The sequence below is a fragment of the Bidens hawaiensis genome, unplaced genomic scaffold (genome assembly GCF_021521415.1).
Source record: "Bidens hawaiensis isolate Kalapana, Puna unplaced genomic scaffold, B.hawaiensis_p1.1 tig00011030_1, whole genome shotgun sequence".
NCBI classification, from domain to species: Eukaryota; Viridiplantae; Streptophyta; class Magnoliopsida; order Asterales; family Asteraceae; genus Bidens; species Bidens hawaiensis.
In genome coordinates this window covers 116,564-133,133 of record NW_027504988.1, presented here as the reverse complement: position 1 = coordinate 133,133, position 16,570 = coordinate 116,564, and the positions used below count along the sequence as shown (strand labels likewise).

General features: G+C 39.9%; 1 pseudogene; it reads right to left on the bottom strand.

The window, feature by feature from the left end:
* Positions 1–1,479: 1,479 nt before the first annotated feature.
* Positions 1,480–4,989, bottom strand: LOC143609718 (putative protein phosphatase 2C 14; annotated as a pseudogene).
* Positions 4,990–16,570: the final 11,581 nt, after the last annotated feature.

Below are 16,570 nucleotides of genomic sequence, written 5' to 3'. Positions count from 1 at the left end.
TCTTTTTAAACTAAATAATAGCATAATCTACTAATTCACTAATTTATAGTGTTTTTTTTTATATTTCTAAGTTTGTAGAAAAATAAAATTATATAAAATTTAAATAAGTTGAAATGTATTGGGAATCCTATTGGGAAAATATTAACAAACTAATGTTTATACTCAATACTTGTTATCTGACTGCCATAGACGGGGCAGTTTGGGTAACCTTATGGGTCATACCTTACATACCTAAATGGGTCAACAGGATTCAGTGATCCGTTCTTGGTGTGTTGTGGGTACGGAGGAAAGTACAACTTCAACAACGCAATGAAGTGTGGGAAGACGAAAACGGTGAACGGTACAAAAATTGTGTTTGCCAAGTCCTGTGAAGACCCGTCATCACAAATCAACTGGGACGGGACCCACTATACTGAGACGGCTAACAAATGGGTGTACAGTCAGATTGCTGACGGGGCGTACTCTGATCCACCCGTTCCACTAAAGATGGCTTGCCATAGAAAGGAGGACTTAACACAAATGTATTTGTGAGTCCATTGATTGAACCACAAAAATAACTAAATGGAACCGAATAAGTAATAAAACCGGAGAGTTTTGTCCGGCTTTTGGTATGTTAGTTTGATTTGGTTGCGGTCACTATCTCCATATTGAGTGCTTACTCTTATTGTAGTATTTATCGTATACTATTGCGGACTTGGGAGGTAAGGTTTGTCATCACCTCACACTCCCTAGTCGTAAGTAGTTTGTGTGATGAGCATGATTCTATTGGGTATGTTTGTTTTAATTGCAGACTTGCATTATTTATCATGTACCGTTATTCTATTTGGTATGTATTATTTATAACTATTGTAGCATTCATTTTTATGCTAATGCATCTTTGTATGGTGATTAAAACATATTATTATGCTCTTTAATGGTTTTAGTTCAATTAGTGTTTTCAGAAGTGATTCATTGCAATGCGTAAATACTATAAATATAAAAAGTGATAAAGCAACACTCAAATAATATTAATATACAAAAATAATAATAAAAAAAACTTAAAAGTTCAAGAGTCCTCAAAGTTTTGAAATAATTTAGGAGTTATGTAATGAAACTCATCCTGCATATATACCATACAACATTTTATGCATAAGATACAAGATAGCGATGCATATTCAAGCATAAGAAAAGCATTACTTGTCTATTTGCACGCAAGTCTGTTCAATTAACTCATGATTCAAAGCTCGCTCAAAATCAGCTTCTAAATAGAGAAGCTGAGCCAAGCTCGCTCAAGTTAAGTTAGCCATTTAAGAAGCCCAACATTTGTAGGAAAAAAAGCACGCGGTAATATATGTCATGGCGCGCGAGAACATATGCATAAATACAGTCAAGGGTGTATAAAAAAAATGGCCAAAACCAACTTAATATACAAATTTTAATATAATGCATGAGATACAAGTCATTACAAGATAATAAAAATAGAGATAATTGACCGTAAAACTCTTAATGCACAATGTACAAGTCAGCAATGCATGATTAGATACCGGGGCTATTGGAAAGCTTTAAGGTCAATTATCATGACAGTTATATCATCTAAACTACCTCTCTTTATAGCAAGATTCACTAGTTCCTTGCATGCATCCACAAGCCCATGACTTGTCAAGCCATGGCCCGGGCCCTGGGCCATGGTCTTAACAAATGAGACCACTCGTCGAGCCGTGTGTTGTGGTTCATCATTTTCACTATTTTCACTGCGTTTCATTCGTTTGACATGGTAAACTTTCTTCGGTTTTGGAGAAAGATTCGTCATGCGTTGTGTCACAACATCAATAGCTTCTTGATTTCCAACCTAAGAACACATTTGAAGTCAAACGTGTTACTTTTCGATCCAAAATTTATTAAGATTTTGTCGGTAGATGTTACGATATCTCATATTGATTCGTAGAGTTTGTTATATAGTTTAAGGTAACCATCTCACTTTTTATTAAAAAATTATATTATTATGGTTAATCCAAGGTAGAATTTAGCTAGTTTGACCTCAATAGTCAACATATGCAAGATATATATATGTGTGTTGTTATTTATCATCATAAGTAATAAAATTATCAAACAATGCATGATATTATTATATTACCTCATCCCACAATCCATCAGAAGCCAAGATTAGATACTCTAAATCGTCGGTCAATGGTAAAATCTTGGTCTCGGGCTCACCCAGGACCCAATCTTTTAAATGCGCATCGCCTATGCTTCTCGAGACAGCTAATACACCATGAACTCTCCATGTCCCGCGATGCAGCTCTACATATCCGCCCTGTATCACACACATTTATTGGTTCGTGTTTAAACGGGTCATTTTTATTCAATCCATTTAATATAAAACATGGCCCGAACCAACCCAAAATTTTGATTATACCTTATCTTGTATCCTTTTACGTTCATCGTCTTGTGATGCTTTGTGATCCTTAGTTAAACATTCGGCCTTTCCGTTTTTTGAAATAACCGCTCTGCAATCGCCTAAATTCGACACGAAAAGCTCCTTTTCTTTTATTAAAGCAGTGACACAACAAGCACCACTTTCTAATCCCTGTCAAGTCATCACCATAATAATCAGTCTTTTTTTTAAAACATTCAAGGGCAAACGAGCCGAGTCGCTCACGAGCTGGAATCGATAAAGTGCTCGAAACGAGACTATCTTTTTCGAGCTCGAGCCGAACGCAAGCCTCAAATAAAGTTTGTTTAGGCTTGTCGACTCTTACGAGACTTTTATGAGATCTCGGGCTCTGCTCGACTCATTTAGACCCTTGGTATGTGACTTTGTCATTGGTATAATAATATGACCAAGTCTAGATCTTGAAAAAATAAGTAAACATGTGAACAGAATTCCTAAATTTTTATTTTAAGTAATTTACAAGAATTTAATAAATATGTAACTCAAATATTTATACATAAATCATTATTTTTTACCAAATTTTTTTCGGCCTAAAATTTTCAAGCTCAAATAACAAAAACCAAAACCAAAATGGAAAGCGAAAAACTGAAACTGAACAAACCGAAACTGAACGGTTTCAAAAAATCCAAAAACTGAAGTTTCAGTTTTTGTCCAAAACCACACTGAACCGCACCACGCACACCCTTTGGTATAATAATATGACCAAGTCTAGATCTTGAAAAAGTAAGCAAACATGTGAACAACTCTTAACTAACTTGACCTATAACACTAGAAGTCTATAATAAGACTATAAGACCTAGTCAAAGTGTTATTATTATTAAACATACATTTAACATTATTGTCACAATCTACAATACAGTTTCTATGCACATAGTCTAAGCTTGGAATGAGAAATATAATTCTTTAACACATATTTGTTTCTTTCAAACCAAACGGTTTACTTAATAATAATAATAATAAGTAATATTCAAACCTGTTTAAGGAACTCATCATCAGTTTTCATGAATGCGGCTTTGAGAGCTTCTTGTATTGATGTATTTTCTGAACATTTATCCAACATATCGAATACGTATGCGTGTAAATTCTTCGATACATACTCTGCAGCCTTGTTACCTCCGTGCCCGTCATAAACCCCGAAAAAGCCCTGATTTCACAGCTTAAAATCGATTAGCCGAACATCAAAATTAGGGGTGTGCATGAAAACAAAAAAACTGATCAAAACTGAACTGAAACAAAAACCACGGTTTGGTTTTATGTTTTTATGTATGTTTATGTCAACACCAAACTTATAGTTCGGTTTTGGTTTTATCTTGATAATGACTAATTAAATATCTCGGTTTTGATAATGATTAAATATCTCGGTTTTGATAATGATTAAATATCACGGTTTTGCATGTAATAAAAACAGAAAAACCGAACCAAAACAAATTTATTTTGAGTAACTATATGAATTTAATAAATATGTAACTCAAAAGTATATGCATAACAATTAATTAGTTATTAATTAACCAAACAATTTAGAGCCAAATTCAGTATTTTCGGCCAGAAATTTTCAAGCTTAAATGACAAAACTGAATTGAATTAATAAATTTCCATTTTTTATTTCTTATGTAACTTATACAAGTTTAATAAATATGTAACTCAAATGTCTAGCCAAAACGTATAATAATCAGTTAGTTATTACTTAACAAAACAATTTAGAGCCAAATTCATTATTTTCTGCCATGGAATTTTCAAAGATCAAATAACAATACCAAACCAAACCGATACCCAACCGTTTTCAAAAATTCAAAAACCGAAGATACCCTTCAAACCGTAATTCAAACTTAGGTTTTTGGCTCAGTTTTAGCCCAAATCCAACCCAAAGGGTTTTGGATGGATTTTAATTTTAATTTTCCTAAATTCATTATTTTTTGGCCCAACTTTTTCAAGCTCAAATGACAATTCCAACCCAACCGAAACCGAACGATTTTCAAAATTCAAAAGCCGAAGATTCCCTTCAAACTGTGATTCAAAATTAGGTTTTTGCTTCGGTTTTAGCCCAAAACCAACCCAAACAGAACCGTGATTTAAACTTAAAATTTTAATAAATCATTATTTTTCAGTCATAAATGCAAAACCGAAAAACCAAAACTGAACAGTTTTCAAAATTTCAAAAACCAAAGTTTTGATTTTTGTCCTGTTTTAGCCCAAACCCGACCCAAACCGAACCGCAACTCAAACCCATGTCATCAATCACATCAATTTCAACCGTACCTTATCGGTTTTCGAACTCGACACAATCGTATGCGTATCTTCCATAAACAACTTCGGCCTTTAACCGAACACACACCTACACCAAACCCACTTCCCAATTCCACACCATCAGCTTTCAGTCCACCATTTCTCAATTTAAATTCATCGCCTGCGAATTCGGCTTGTTTGCGTAAATTTGGGATTTCAATCATCGGTGGCCGTTTTCGCTTCTTTGTGTGATCCGGGTGTGTAGCGGTGAGGCTGACGGTGATGCCGATACCTTCGTTGGTGATATCGGAGAAGCGGAGGGTGTTTGGAGGCATCGGAGTGATTTAACGGTGGCCGGAAAATGTTTTCCGGCGAATAATAATATTAGTGTAGAAACAGGGGAAGGTTTTGAGAGGTTGAATAAGAAGGATGAGAAGTGTAACGGCTACTTTGGGGCTTATCATAATAATAATAATATAATAATTATAATATTAATATTTAATAATGACTTTTTGGATTATTTAATGACCAATTTGCCCTTTGGTCTTGGATCAATGTTTTCAGACTCGGCCCGAACTTTAACCTGGACGTCTTACAGGACCGAATGTCGGACCGACCCGGAGGGCGGGCCGCTATTTGTCATTAATAATTTATATATATATATATAGGGTTTGGATCAAATACAAATAAAATTAGCGTGCTAAACGTGAGAATCAAGTAGAGTAATTATATATACAAGTTATGTAATTACATCATAGAGTAATTACGTAATTACTTTATGATGTAATTACATAATTACTATACTTGTATATATAATTACTCTACTTGACTCTCATGTTTAGTACATTAATTTTATTTGTACATTAACTTTCCCCTGTATATATGCTAGAAGTGTGTCCGCGCGATGCAGCGGGAAACACATATTTTGGTAATCATGTAACAAATTCATGGGTGTTCATTATTCCATAAATTGTGAGACCTCAGTTTGGTTTCACGGTTAAAACCGGGGCTGACCATACATATTGAAATGTTAATTATTTACTTATTTAGTATTATATATGTTTTATAATATATATTAGATATAGTTAAAATATAGTTAAACAAAGTTTTATTTGATATGAGTAAATTCGTCTATTACAACTTTAGTCTTTTATTATCAAACTGTGAATATTAATTGTTTATTGGATTACATCGAACAGAAGACAAGCGGGATTACATCTAAACTTTAGTTTAGCCCAATTTCCAATATGATTTTTTGTAATCTTTGTTCTTGTTATGAATTCACATTCTATTTATTTTAATAAGGTTTATCATTTATGTGACCAAAGTTATCTTTGTTCATACTATGATTATCTTAAGTAACATATTAGTTGGTGCTTAGTTTGAAGTGAATGCATATAGGTAGATTAATAATTCTTATTTTAAACTCAATTTATTATCGAAGTACAAACTATATCGGAACATAATCGTTGGTAATTGTTCGGCCTAGTTGGATTTTAATTTTAAACAGTTCAGTTTTTGGTTTTCGATGACGAAAAAAAACGTGTACAGTTGACTCATGGTTTAATTTAAAGCCATTAAAACCGAACCGTAAACACCTATGCATAAAATGTTTTTTTTACTTCAAAAACTATAGCAATATCATACTCAAATTAAAGATAATAAAATGCTTGTTTTTATGATACCATTTATTTTAAAAAATATTAGCGTATGAAAAAGTTATGAACGTTTAAAAATCGTGGGGGGTAATTGGGTTAAAAGTGAAAATAAAAGAATATATAAGTAAAAGATTAAGAACCAATGTAGTAAGTTTAGGGGATGAAAACTGTAAATATTTTGATGAAATTTCAAATGCATACGAGATTTAATGTTATAATGACATTTTTGACCCTATTGAATGTTATACCTAACGCATTAAATCTTGTAAATTACTTACATCAGTGGTATATTATATATAGGATATATATATAATAAAAAATAATAACAATACAAACTTTAATGCCTATTTATATTTTATACATTGTTTTTTAAATATATATCATTTATGTTTGATTAATAAAAGGATTAATGAAGCTTGGTAAGCTGACTTATGTGGTATTTTTAAAGTTTCTATTCTATCTCGGAAATGATCCAAGTTCAAATCCCGGCATGCACATTTTATTTTGGATTTAATGAAAAAATGGGTTTTACTGGTTCACCCGTCGGGCCATCAGGTCCGGGCCGACCGCCACCTACAAAACTCGGCCAGGTTTTTAGAAAACGGCCAAATACCCTGACCCCGCTTGGTATAGGGACCGGGTCTCGGACCACCGGCTGGGTTTCAAAACACCGGTATATAGTAAAGAAAATTGTAAAAGCAAAGTCTTTTAAGGTCTTTTTTATATAAGAAGTGTTTTTTTTCGTGTTGGGGTGGAGCGGATTAATGTGTTACGTGTTTGAAAGGTACTGTGTGGGAAGTCGGTTGGTGTTAGTGTCAGGCCGATTTGTTATGATAAAAGTTTTGCAGTGAAAGTTTCGTAATGAGACTTGGTGACCAGAAAGTAAAGACGTAAGTTGAAAGGGCAAGAGTTTCGTTACGAAAGATGAGGGGTGAAAACGTATATATATATGAAGCTTTTGTGGTATAAGTTTAATGAACCAAAGAAGTATAGCTTAAGAATCTTCAATGACATAAAAATTGAAGTTAACTTGCATTCAATGCAAGTAATCAAGTCGCATTTAAGTAATTGAATCCTTGTGCTTTGTCTAGTGTTCTTAGAATCAGCCTGACTGTTAGACTGGTAATTGTCTATGTAACTGCCCTAGTTAATACATTTTGGGACGGCTACGCATGCGCTGACCCGCGGAAGCGGTAAATCCATTAAGTTTTTTTTTTGAGATTTTCTAAATTTATGTAGCCTTCTTTTCCAAAATCATTTATTGTTCCTTTTACACTTTAGGTTTCACATTTTGTTTATATGATCGTCTGCTGTAGGTTAACTAAAAAGTACATGCTCTGTCACGTGGACAATGAGTTTTAACTAACACATTCTTTAACTATATGCCGTGGTTTAATTAAAGTTTTAAAAAAATAAAAGTTTGATTGGTTGATTTGGAGCGGAACCCATCTCATTGATACAATTCGGGCGTTAATGGGTTGTCACCTCCCATTTTAGCACCCAGCTTTCACAAGATCGTTTGGCGATGATGTGGTTTTGGCGCCTTCCATTTTGATTCCCGTAACGGGTAGTCTTAATATTTTTATAAACTTAAGTAAGTTAGTGTGACAACCAGTAATTTCCCAAACCCATAAGCTAAGTAATCAACCTAATAATTAGGTGATTGTAAATATTAAGCGCGTGCATTTGTTATGTGCGCCCTGCGCGAGCGCGCCATGTTAGTCAGCGCGTGCAGTTGTTATGTGCAACCTGCGCGAGCGCACCATGTTAAGAACCAGCGTGAGCATATGTTATATGCGCCATGCGTGAATGATTTGGCTTTATGTTTTCATGTAACTTAAACGTTATGTTGTCTATGGGTTGACCATCCCGCATGATGCTAAGGCGGGTGCATCCTACATCGTTTATGCGCGTGCGGAAGGGAACTAACCTACCCGCATGGCGGGAACGTTGAGAGCTAGTTTGTCTGAAGCTCCAAGATGGAATTGACTTCAACATGACTGATCACTATGTTGAAATACCAAGACCACCTGGAGAATCTACAAATGAAACTCAAATGTCCCTAACTGCGAGAAGGTTACGCACCTACCCGCAGCAAAGACATGTCCTATACGCAGAAAGCTATGCGCACCAAGTTATACGCGCAGAACACTTGGTCTATTCTCCAGTTAAGGAGATTACTCCCGCCCGAAAGGAAACAGTAGCGTGTTTCAGAGATTTTCCACTTTTTACTGTACACTGACAAAAGTACCTGAAAAAGCACACTGTAACATGAAAAGTCAACTGTCAGCCACCCTATTCTCACCAACCCCAGACCTGCATGTTCTGTCCAAATCAAACCAAAATCTTCCAAAAAGCTTGTTTTAGATGTTCAGCGTGTGGTGCTCTAAGTGTGACTCCATGCGCTACCTAGTTATCTCCTGAAAGACACGTAAAAACATTTGAATCAGTATAAACTGAGTGAGTTCACAAGTTTTAGTAACTTGATAAAATCATTCTGAAACATTTCTGGCAACATCATTAACATCTGCTTGGTAAAATCGTATTAACACATAATTCTGACAATATTCTGATAAAAATCGTTCCGCGGGTTACGCGTGAACAAATTCTGGATACGGTGCTCGTCTATGTAAGTGGCGCAGCCACTACGAGCTAAAATAACGTAAAACCGTCCCGCAGCCACTGCTGGTTTGATCCGCCCACTCGTAGGGGTCGCACCTCTTTGCATGGACGAGTGCCTGGCATGGGGCAGTACTATGGGGTTGAGCCCGCTCGTAGGGGTCGCGCCTCTTTGCATGGACGAGCGCCTTGTTTTCCGGCACAACGTCTGCGCGTAACCCGCGGGACGGTATCCTTAGCTCGTAGGGGCAATGCCTCTTTGCATGGACGAGCACAGTTTCTCAGAATTGTTCGCGCGTAACCCGCGGGACAGTATCCTTAGCTCGTAGGGGCAATGCCTCTTTGCATAGACGAGCATAGTTTTCCAGAAACGTCTGCGCGTAACTCGCGGGACGGTTTTACGTTATTTTAGCTCGTAGTGGCTGCGCCACTTACATAGACGAGCACCGTATCCAGAATTTGTTCACGCGTAACCCGCGGAACGATTTTTATCAGAATATTGTCAGAATTATGTGTTAATACGATTTTACCAAGCAGATGTTAATGATGTTGCCAGAAATGTTTCAGAATGATTTTATCAAGTTACTAAAACTTGTGAACTCACTCAGTTTATACTGATTCAAATGTTTTTACGTGTCTTTCAGGAGATAACTAGGTAGCGCATGGAGTCACACTTAGAGCACCACACGCTGAACATCTAAAACAAGCTTTTTGGAAGATTTTGGTTTTATCCCCTCGATGCGCACGGTTACCCGCCGCGCAAGGGGATATGGCGAGGAAATCTTCAGTTTTATACTTGGATGTTTCTTTTTGTAATCTTTGAACAATGTAATGTGTTTGTACTAAACTTCTCATGCGCAATAAAAATCTTTGAATGTTTTGCAATGGCCCGTGCTTAATTATCAATCCCCACTCGTGCGCGCCCGGCTGTTTCCGCCGCTCAGGGCCGGGTGTGACAGATTGGTATCAGAGCACTGGTTATAGCGAACTAGGAAAAGAAGTTTTTAACCTAGACTATAACCTTTGGGGAATCGCATGAAATATTTTTCAAAGAATATTTTCAAAAGAATATTTTCAAAAGAAAAATCACACACGCACTTAGGAACACGGGTCACAGTGTCTAGAGATAAGAACATTATGTGCTCTGAGTACATGCGCTAAGTTTGTTATATTTTCTTTTTATGAAAAGAATGCCTCCAACCAGAGCCAAGGGAATTACCATGACACCCGAGGAGCTCGCAGAAATAATCGCGCAGGCGATTGCAACGCATGAGGCCAGCAAGGCCGAATCTAGTCAGGGTCGCCAAGAGAACGAGACCCCAGAACCCGAATCAGGAGCCTTGAACAAAGGATGCTCCTATAAAACATTCATGGCCTGTAGGCCTTGGCCGTTCAAAGGCACCGAAGGAGCCATTGGGCTCTACAATTGGATTGACAAGATGGAGACCGTTCTCTCCATCAGCGGATGTAGTGAAAACCAGAAGGTCCTTTACGCGACCTGCATGTTCCAAGAAGCAGCTTCGTCTTGGTGGAAGCTCCAAGTAAAGACTTTGGGGCGAGAAGTTGCTCTTCACAAGACCTGGGAAGAATTGAAAGAAATGATGATGAGGAAGTTCTGCTCTCGCGCAGAAATTCAGAGCTTGCAACAAGAATTCTGGAACCACACCATGGTAGGAACGGATATCGATGCCTACACCAATCGTTTCAACGAGCTTTGCCAGCTGGTGCCAGACATGGCAAACACAGAAGAAAAGAAAATCGAGAGGTATATCTTTGGGTTACCTCCTGTCGTTAGAGTCCCGCTCAACGCCGCCGCACCTCCGACCTTTGACGAGGCGGTTGCGCGAGCCATCACCCTTACAAGGGATACGGTTCGTGCGGGTATGTTGACCGCTCGCTTGAACGAGCAGCGAACCTCTGACTCCAAGAGGAAATGGAACTCCCACCGAGGGTCAGACTTCAAGCAGCCACCGCCCAAGAAGCAGGAAAGCACAAGGGTTTACGCGATTCAAGCCGCGGAACCATCAAGGAAAGGATACAGCGGGCCTCGCCCATGGTGCAGCAAATGCAAGTATCACCACGAGGGTGAATGCGCAAAAATCGAATGCGCCAAATGTGGCAGACCAGGACACAAGGCGATGAATTGTCGCATCAGAGAAGCTGGATCGAGCGACAGCTGCTACTCATGCGGGAAGCCTGGACACTTCAGTCGGGATTGCCCACAGAAAGGAAACCAAGCTCGCGGGAGAGCTTTTGTGATCGGCGCGGGTGAAGCAAAGGAAGAGCCGAATGTGGTAACCGGTACGTTTTTGCTTAACGGTCATTATGCATCTGTCTTATTTGATACTGGCGCTGACCTAAGTTTTATATCCCATGAGTTTAAAAACTCCCTGGGCTTAGCGACCAGTAGGCTAGACAAACCTTATACTATAGAACTAGCCAATGGTAGGCAGTTATGCGCGAATGAAAGGACGGAGCAATGTGTATTAGTCATGGGAGGTCATGAGTTCAATATAAACTTGTTGCCAATAGATTTGGGAAGTTTCGATATTGTGGTAGGTATGGATTGGTTGGTCGAGAATCTCGCGGAGATTGTTTGTCATGAGAAGCAGGTTCGGATTCCACTGTTGAACGGAGAAACTTTGATGATTCAAGGGGAAAGAAAGGGAGTTGCGACGAAACTGATTTCGTGCCTAAAGGCGCGCAAGTGCCTAAGGAAAGGGTACTACGCCTTCCTGGCGCATGTAATAGAGAAGGGAGATGAGCGAAGAATTGAAGACTTACCTGTAGTGCGCGAATTTCCAGAAGTTTTTCCTAAAGATCTGCCCGGATTGCCGCCACCGCGACAAATCGAGTTTCGAATTGATTTGGTCCCAGGAGCTGCGCCAGTAGCCCGAGCGCCTTATCGATTAGCTCCATCTGAGATGCAAGAGCTATCCAATCAGTTACAGGAACTTTTGGATAAGGGTTTCATACGCCCAAGCTTTTCACCTTGGGGAGCTCCAGTACTGTTTGTTAAGAAGAAGGATGGTTCGTTCCGGATGTGTATTGACTACAGGGAGCTGAATAAGCTGACAGTCAAAAATCGGTACCCCTTACCGAGGATTGACGACTTATTTGACCAGTTGCAGGGATCCAGTTATTATTCGAAGATAGATCTACGGTCAGGATACCACCAACTTAGGGTCCATGAGGAAGACGCGCCAAAGACAGCCTTCCGAACCAGATATGGCCATTATGAGTTCTTAGTGATGCCTTTCGGGCTAACTAATGCGCCGGCTATATTCATGGATCTGATGAACCGTGTGTGCAAACCATACTTGGACAAGTTTGTGATTGTGTTTATAGATGATATTCTAATTTACTCTCGAACCAAGGCCGAGCATGAGCAACACTTGAGGTTGATTTTGGAATTGTTAAGGAAAGAAAGGTTGTATGCAAAGTTTTCTAAATGTGAGTTTTGGCTTAGAGAGGTTCACTTTCTCGGTCACGTTGTAAACGAGAAAGGAATACACGTCGATCCTTCTAAGGTTAAAGCCATCGAAAACTGGGAAGCGCCAAAAACCCCAACTGAGGTGAGGCAATTCCTTGGACTAGCTGGCTACTATCGACGCTTCATTGAGAACTTCTCCAAGTTAGCTCTACCTCTGACCGCGCTAACTCAGAAAGACAAGGCGTTTATTTGGGGCGAGAATCAGGAAGCGGCATTTCAAATGTTGAAACAGAAGTTATGTAGTGCGCCAATTTTATCTTTACCAGAGGGGACGGATGACATCGTCGTTTACTGCGACGCTTCACACCAGGGACTCGGATGTGTCCTTATGCAGCGAGACAAAGTTATAGCGTATGCCTCGCGCCAACTCAAGACCAATGAAAAGAACTACACAACGCATGATTTAGAACTTGGAGCGGTTGTCTTCGCGCTAAAGATTTGGCGCCATTACCTCTACGGTACGAAATGTGTAATCTTTACGGATCATAAGAGCCTCCAACATATATTCAATCAGAAGGATTTAAACATGAGGCAACGAAGATGGGTTGAATTGTTGAATGATTATGATTGCGAGATCAAGTATCATCCGGGGAAAGCGAATGTGGTAGCAGACGCGCTAAGCAGAAAGGAGCGAATAAAAACACTACGGGTCAAGGCCCTAAAGCTAACAATTCACGCAGAGCTCTCTACGCGCATCCGAGACGCTCAGCAAGAAGCCTTGAAACCAGAGTTTGTTAAAACTGAATCCCTTGGGGGTATGATTAAGAATTTGGAACTTAAAGGGAACACTCGATATTTTGCCAACCGCATATGGGTCCCTCTCAAGGGAGGACTGCGCGAGCAGGTATTAAACGAAGCTCACAAGACGCGGTATTCCGTACATCCTGGCGCAGACAAGATGTACCAAGATGTTAAAATGTTGTATTGGTGGCCCAATCTTAAAGGCGCCATCGCGACACATGTCAGTAAGTGCCTGACGTGTTCAAAGGTAAAGGCTGAATACCAGAAGCCGTCGGGGTTACTTCAACAGCCAGAAATTCCCATGTGGAAGTGGGAACAAATCTCCATGGATTTCATCACCAAACTACCAAGGACACCTGGGGGTTACGACACGATATGGGTTATTGTAGATCGGCTAACTAAGTCAGCGCACTTCCTGCCGATTAAAGAAACTGATAAAATGGAAAAGTTAGCCCGACTATATATTCGAGAAGTAGTTTCAAAACATGGAGTCCCAGTGTCCATCATTTCTGATAGAGATAGTCGGTTCACCTCAAGGTTTTGGAGATCATTACAAGAGGGGTTAGGTACTCGACTGGACATGAGTACGGCTTATCACCCCCAAACGGATGGACAAAGCGAACGAACGATCCAGACATTGGAAGATATGCTGCGCGCGTGCGTGATCGATTTTGGAGGTAGTTGGGATACCCACCTTCCGTTGGTTGAATTTTCTTACAATAACAGTTATCACACAAGCCTCAAGGCAGCGCCGTTTGAAGCGTTATATGGGCGCAAGTGTAGATCCCCACTGTGTTGGGCTGAAGTGGGCGACAAGCAAATGACTGGTCCAGAAGTGATCCAAGAAACAACAGACAAGATTTTTCAGATAAGGGATCGCCTTAAGGCAGCACGCGACAGACAGAAAAGTTATGCTGATATGAGAAGGAAACCGTTGGAGTTTCAAGTAGGGGATAAAGTACTTTTGAAAGTCTCTCCATGGAAGGGAGTCCCCCGTTTCGGTAAGCGAGGAAAGCTAAATCCGCGCTACATTGGACCATTTGAGATCCTGGAGAGGATCGGTCCAGTTGCTTATAAACTCCGTCTACCCGCCGAACTCAGTGGAGTTCATGATACGTTTCATGTATCCAACCTCAAGAAGTGTTTATCTGACGAAACGTTGATTTTACCGTTGGGAGAAATTCATATTGACAAACAGCTGCACTTCGTAGAAGAACCCATAGCAGTAACCGATTGGAAAGAACAAAAGTTACGCAGAAGCAAAATCAAGTTAGTAAAGGTTCAATGGAACTCGAGGCGTGGGCCTGAATTCACTTGGGAAAGAGAAGACCAGATGCGCACAAAATACCCACACCTCTTTCAGAACATGGCTTCTGCCAGCAACGTCTCCTAAATTTCGGGACGAAATTCGTTTAACGAGGGGAAAATGTGACAACCAGTAATTTCCCAAACCCATAAGCTAAGTAATCAACCTAATAATTAGGTGATTGTAAATATTAAGCGCGTGCATTTGTTATGTGCGCCCTGCGCGAGCGCGCCATGTTAGTCAGCGCGTGCAGTTGTTATGTGCAACCTGCGCGAGCGCACCATGTTAAGAACCAGCGTGAGCATATGTTATATGCGCCATGCGTGAATGATTTGGCTTTATGTTTTCATGTAACTTAAACGTTATGTTGTCTATGGGTTGACCATCCCGCATGATGCTAAGGCGGGTGCATCCTACATCGTTTATGCGCGTGCGGAAGGGAACTAACCTACCCGCATGGCGGGAACGTTGAGAGCTAGTTTGTCTGAAGCTCCAAGATGGAATTGACTTCAACATGACTGATCACTATGTTGAAATACCAAGACCACCTGGAGAATCTACAAATGAAACTCAAATGTCCCTAACTGCGAGAAGGTTACGCACCTACCCGCAGCAAAGACATGTCCTATACGCAGAAAGCTATGCGCACCAAGTTATACGCGCAGAACACTTGGTCTATTCTCCAGTTAAGGAGATTACTCCCGCCCGAAAGGAAACAGTAGCGTGTTTCAGAGATTTTCCACTTTTTACTGTACACTGACAAAAGTACCTGAAAAGGCACACTGTAACATGAAAAGTCAACTGTCAGCCACCCTATTCTCACCAACCCCAGACCTGCATGTTCTGTCCAAATCAAATCAAAATCTTTTATCCACCACTCCACTCTTAAGTAAATAATAATAACTCCCATACTTTATCATCATTACATTTAGATATGAAAAGATTTCAATCCCCTAAAGCAAGGGATTGTGTTCCCTTGAGTTTGCCTATAAATTTGTAGCCTAAATTATCACCCAAAACACACTTCAAAGAACTACAAACTTGCACTAATCCTTTCCCAAGCATCCGTTGTTTCCAGCTCCGATCCTGTTACTAGGTAAGCCGAGAATATAACCTTGAGACCTACTATCCAACCCTTATATTCTCCTATTTCTTGATCTTAATATATATACTTGTTATTTAATCGTATTCTAGACCTTCGATTCCGAGGCCAACACCAAGAAAACCCGAATCTCGATTAATCCCTTAACAAGAACCACAGGTGAGTCTCACAGCCCCTATTTTCACTGTTTTCACTGTTTTTAAACTGCTTTCGGGGCGAGGGACACGTACTTAAATAATGTTTTATCATGGTATACTTACAAGCTATGCAAGCGATTATGTGTTTAAGTTATGTTTCATGATGAGCAATGCAAACGGTTATCTAAGGTTTTCAATGTATGTGCGCTAGAACTCGAGTAAGTGATCACTTTACCATTGGAACTCTAAGGGTAGGGACTGCTGGTTTGATCCGCCCACTCGTAGGGGTCGCACCTCTTTGCATGGACGAGTGCCTGGCATGGGGCAGTACTATGGGGTTGAGCCCGCTCGTAGGGGTCGCGCCTCTTTGCATGGACGAGCGCCTTGTTTTCCGGCACAACGTCTGCGCGTAACCCGCGGGACGGTATCCTTAGCTCGTAGGGGCAATGCCTCTTTGCATGGACGAGCACAGTTTCTCAGAATTGTTCGCGCGTAACCCGCGGGACAGTATCCTTAGCTCGTAGGGGCAATGCCTCTTTGCATAGACGAGCATAGTTTTCCAGAATCGTCTGCGCGTAACTCGCGGGACGGTTTTACGTTATTTTAGCTCGTAGTGGCTGCGCCACTTACATAGACGAGCACCGTATCCAGAATTTGTTCACGCGTAACCCGCGGAACGATTTTTATCAGAATATTGTCAGAATTATGTGTTAATACGATTTTACCAAGCAGATGTTAATGATGTTGCCAGAAATGTTTCAGAATGATTTTATCAAGTTACTAAAACTTGTGAACTCACTCAGTTTATACTGATTCAAATGTTTTTACGTGTCTTTCAGGAGATAACTAGGTAGCGCATG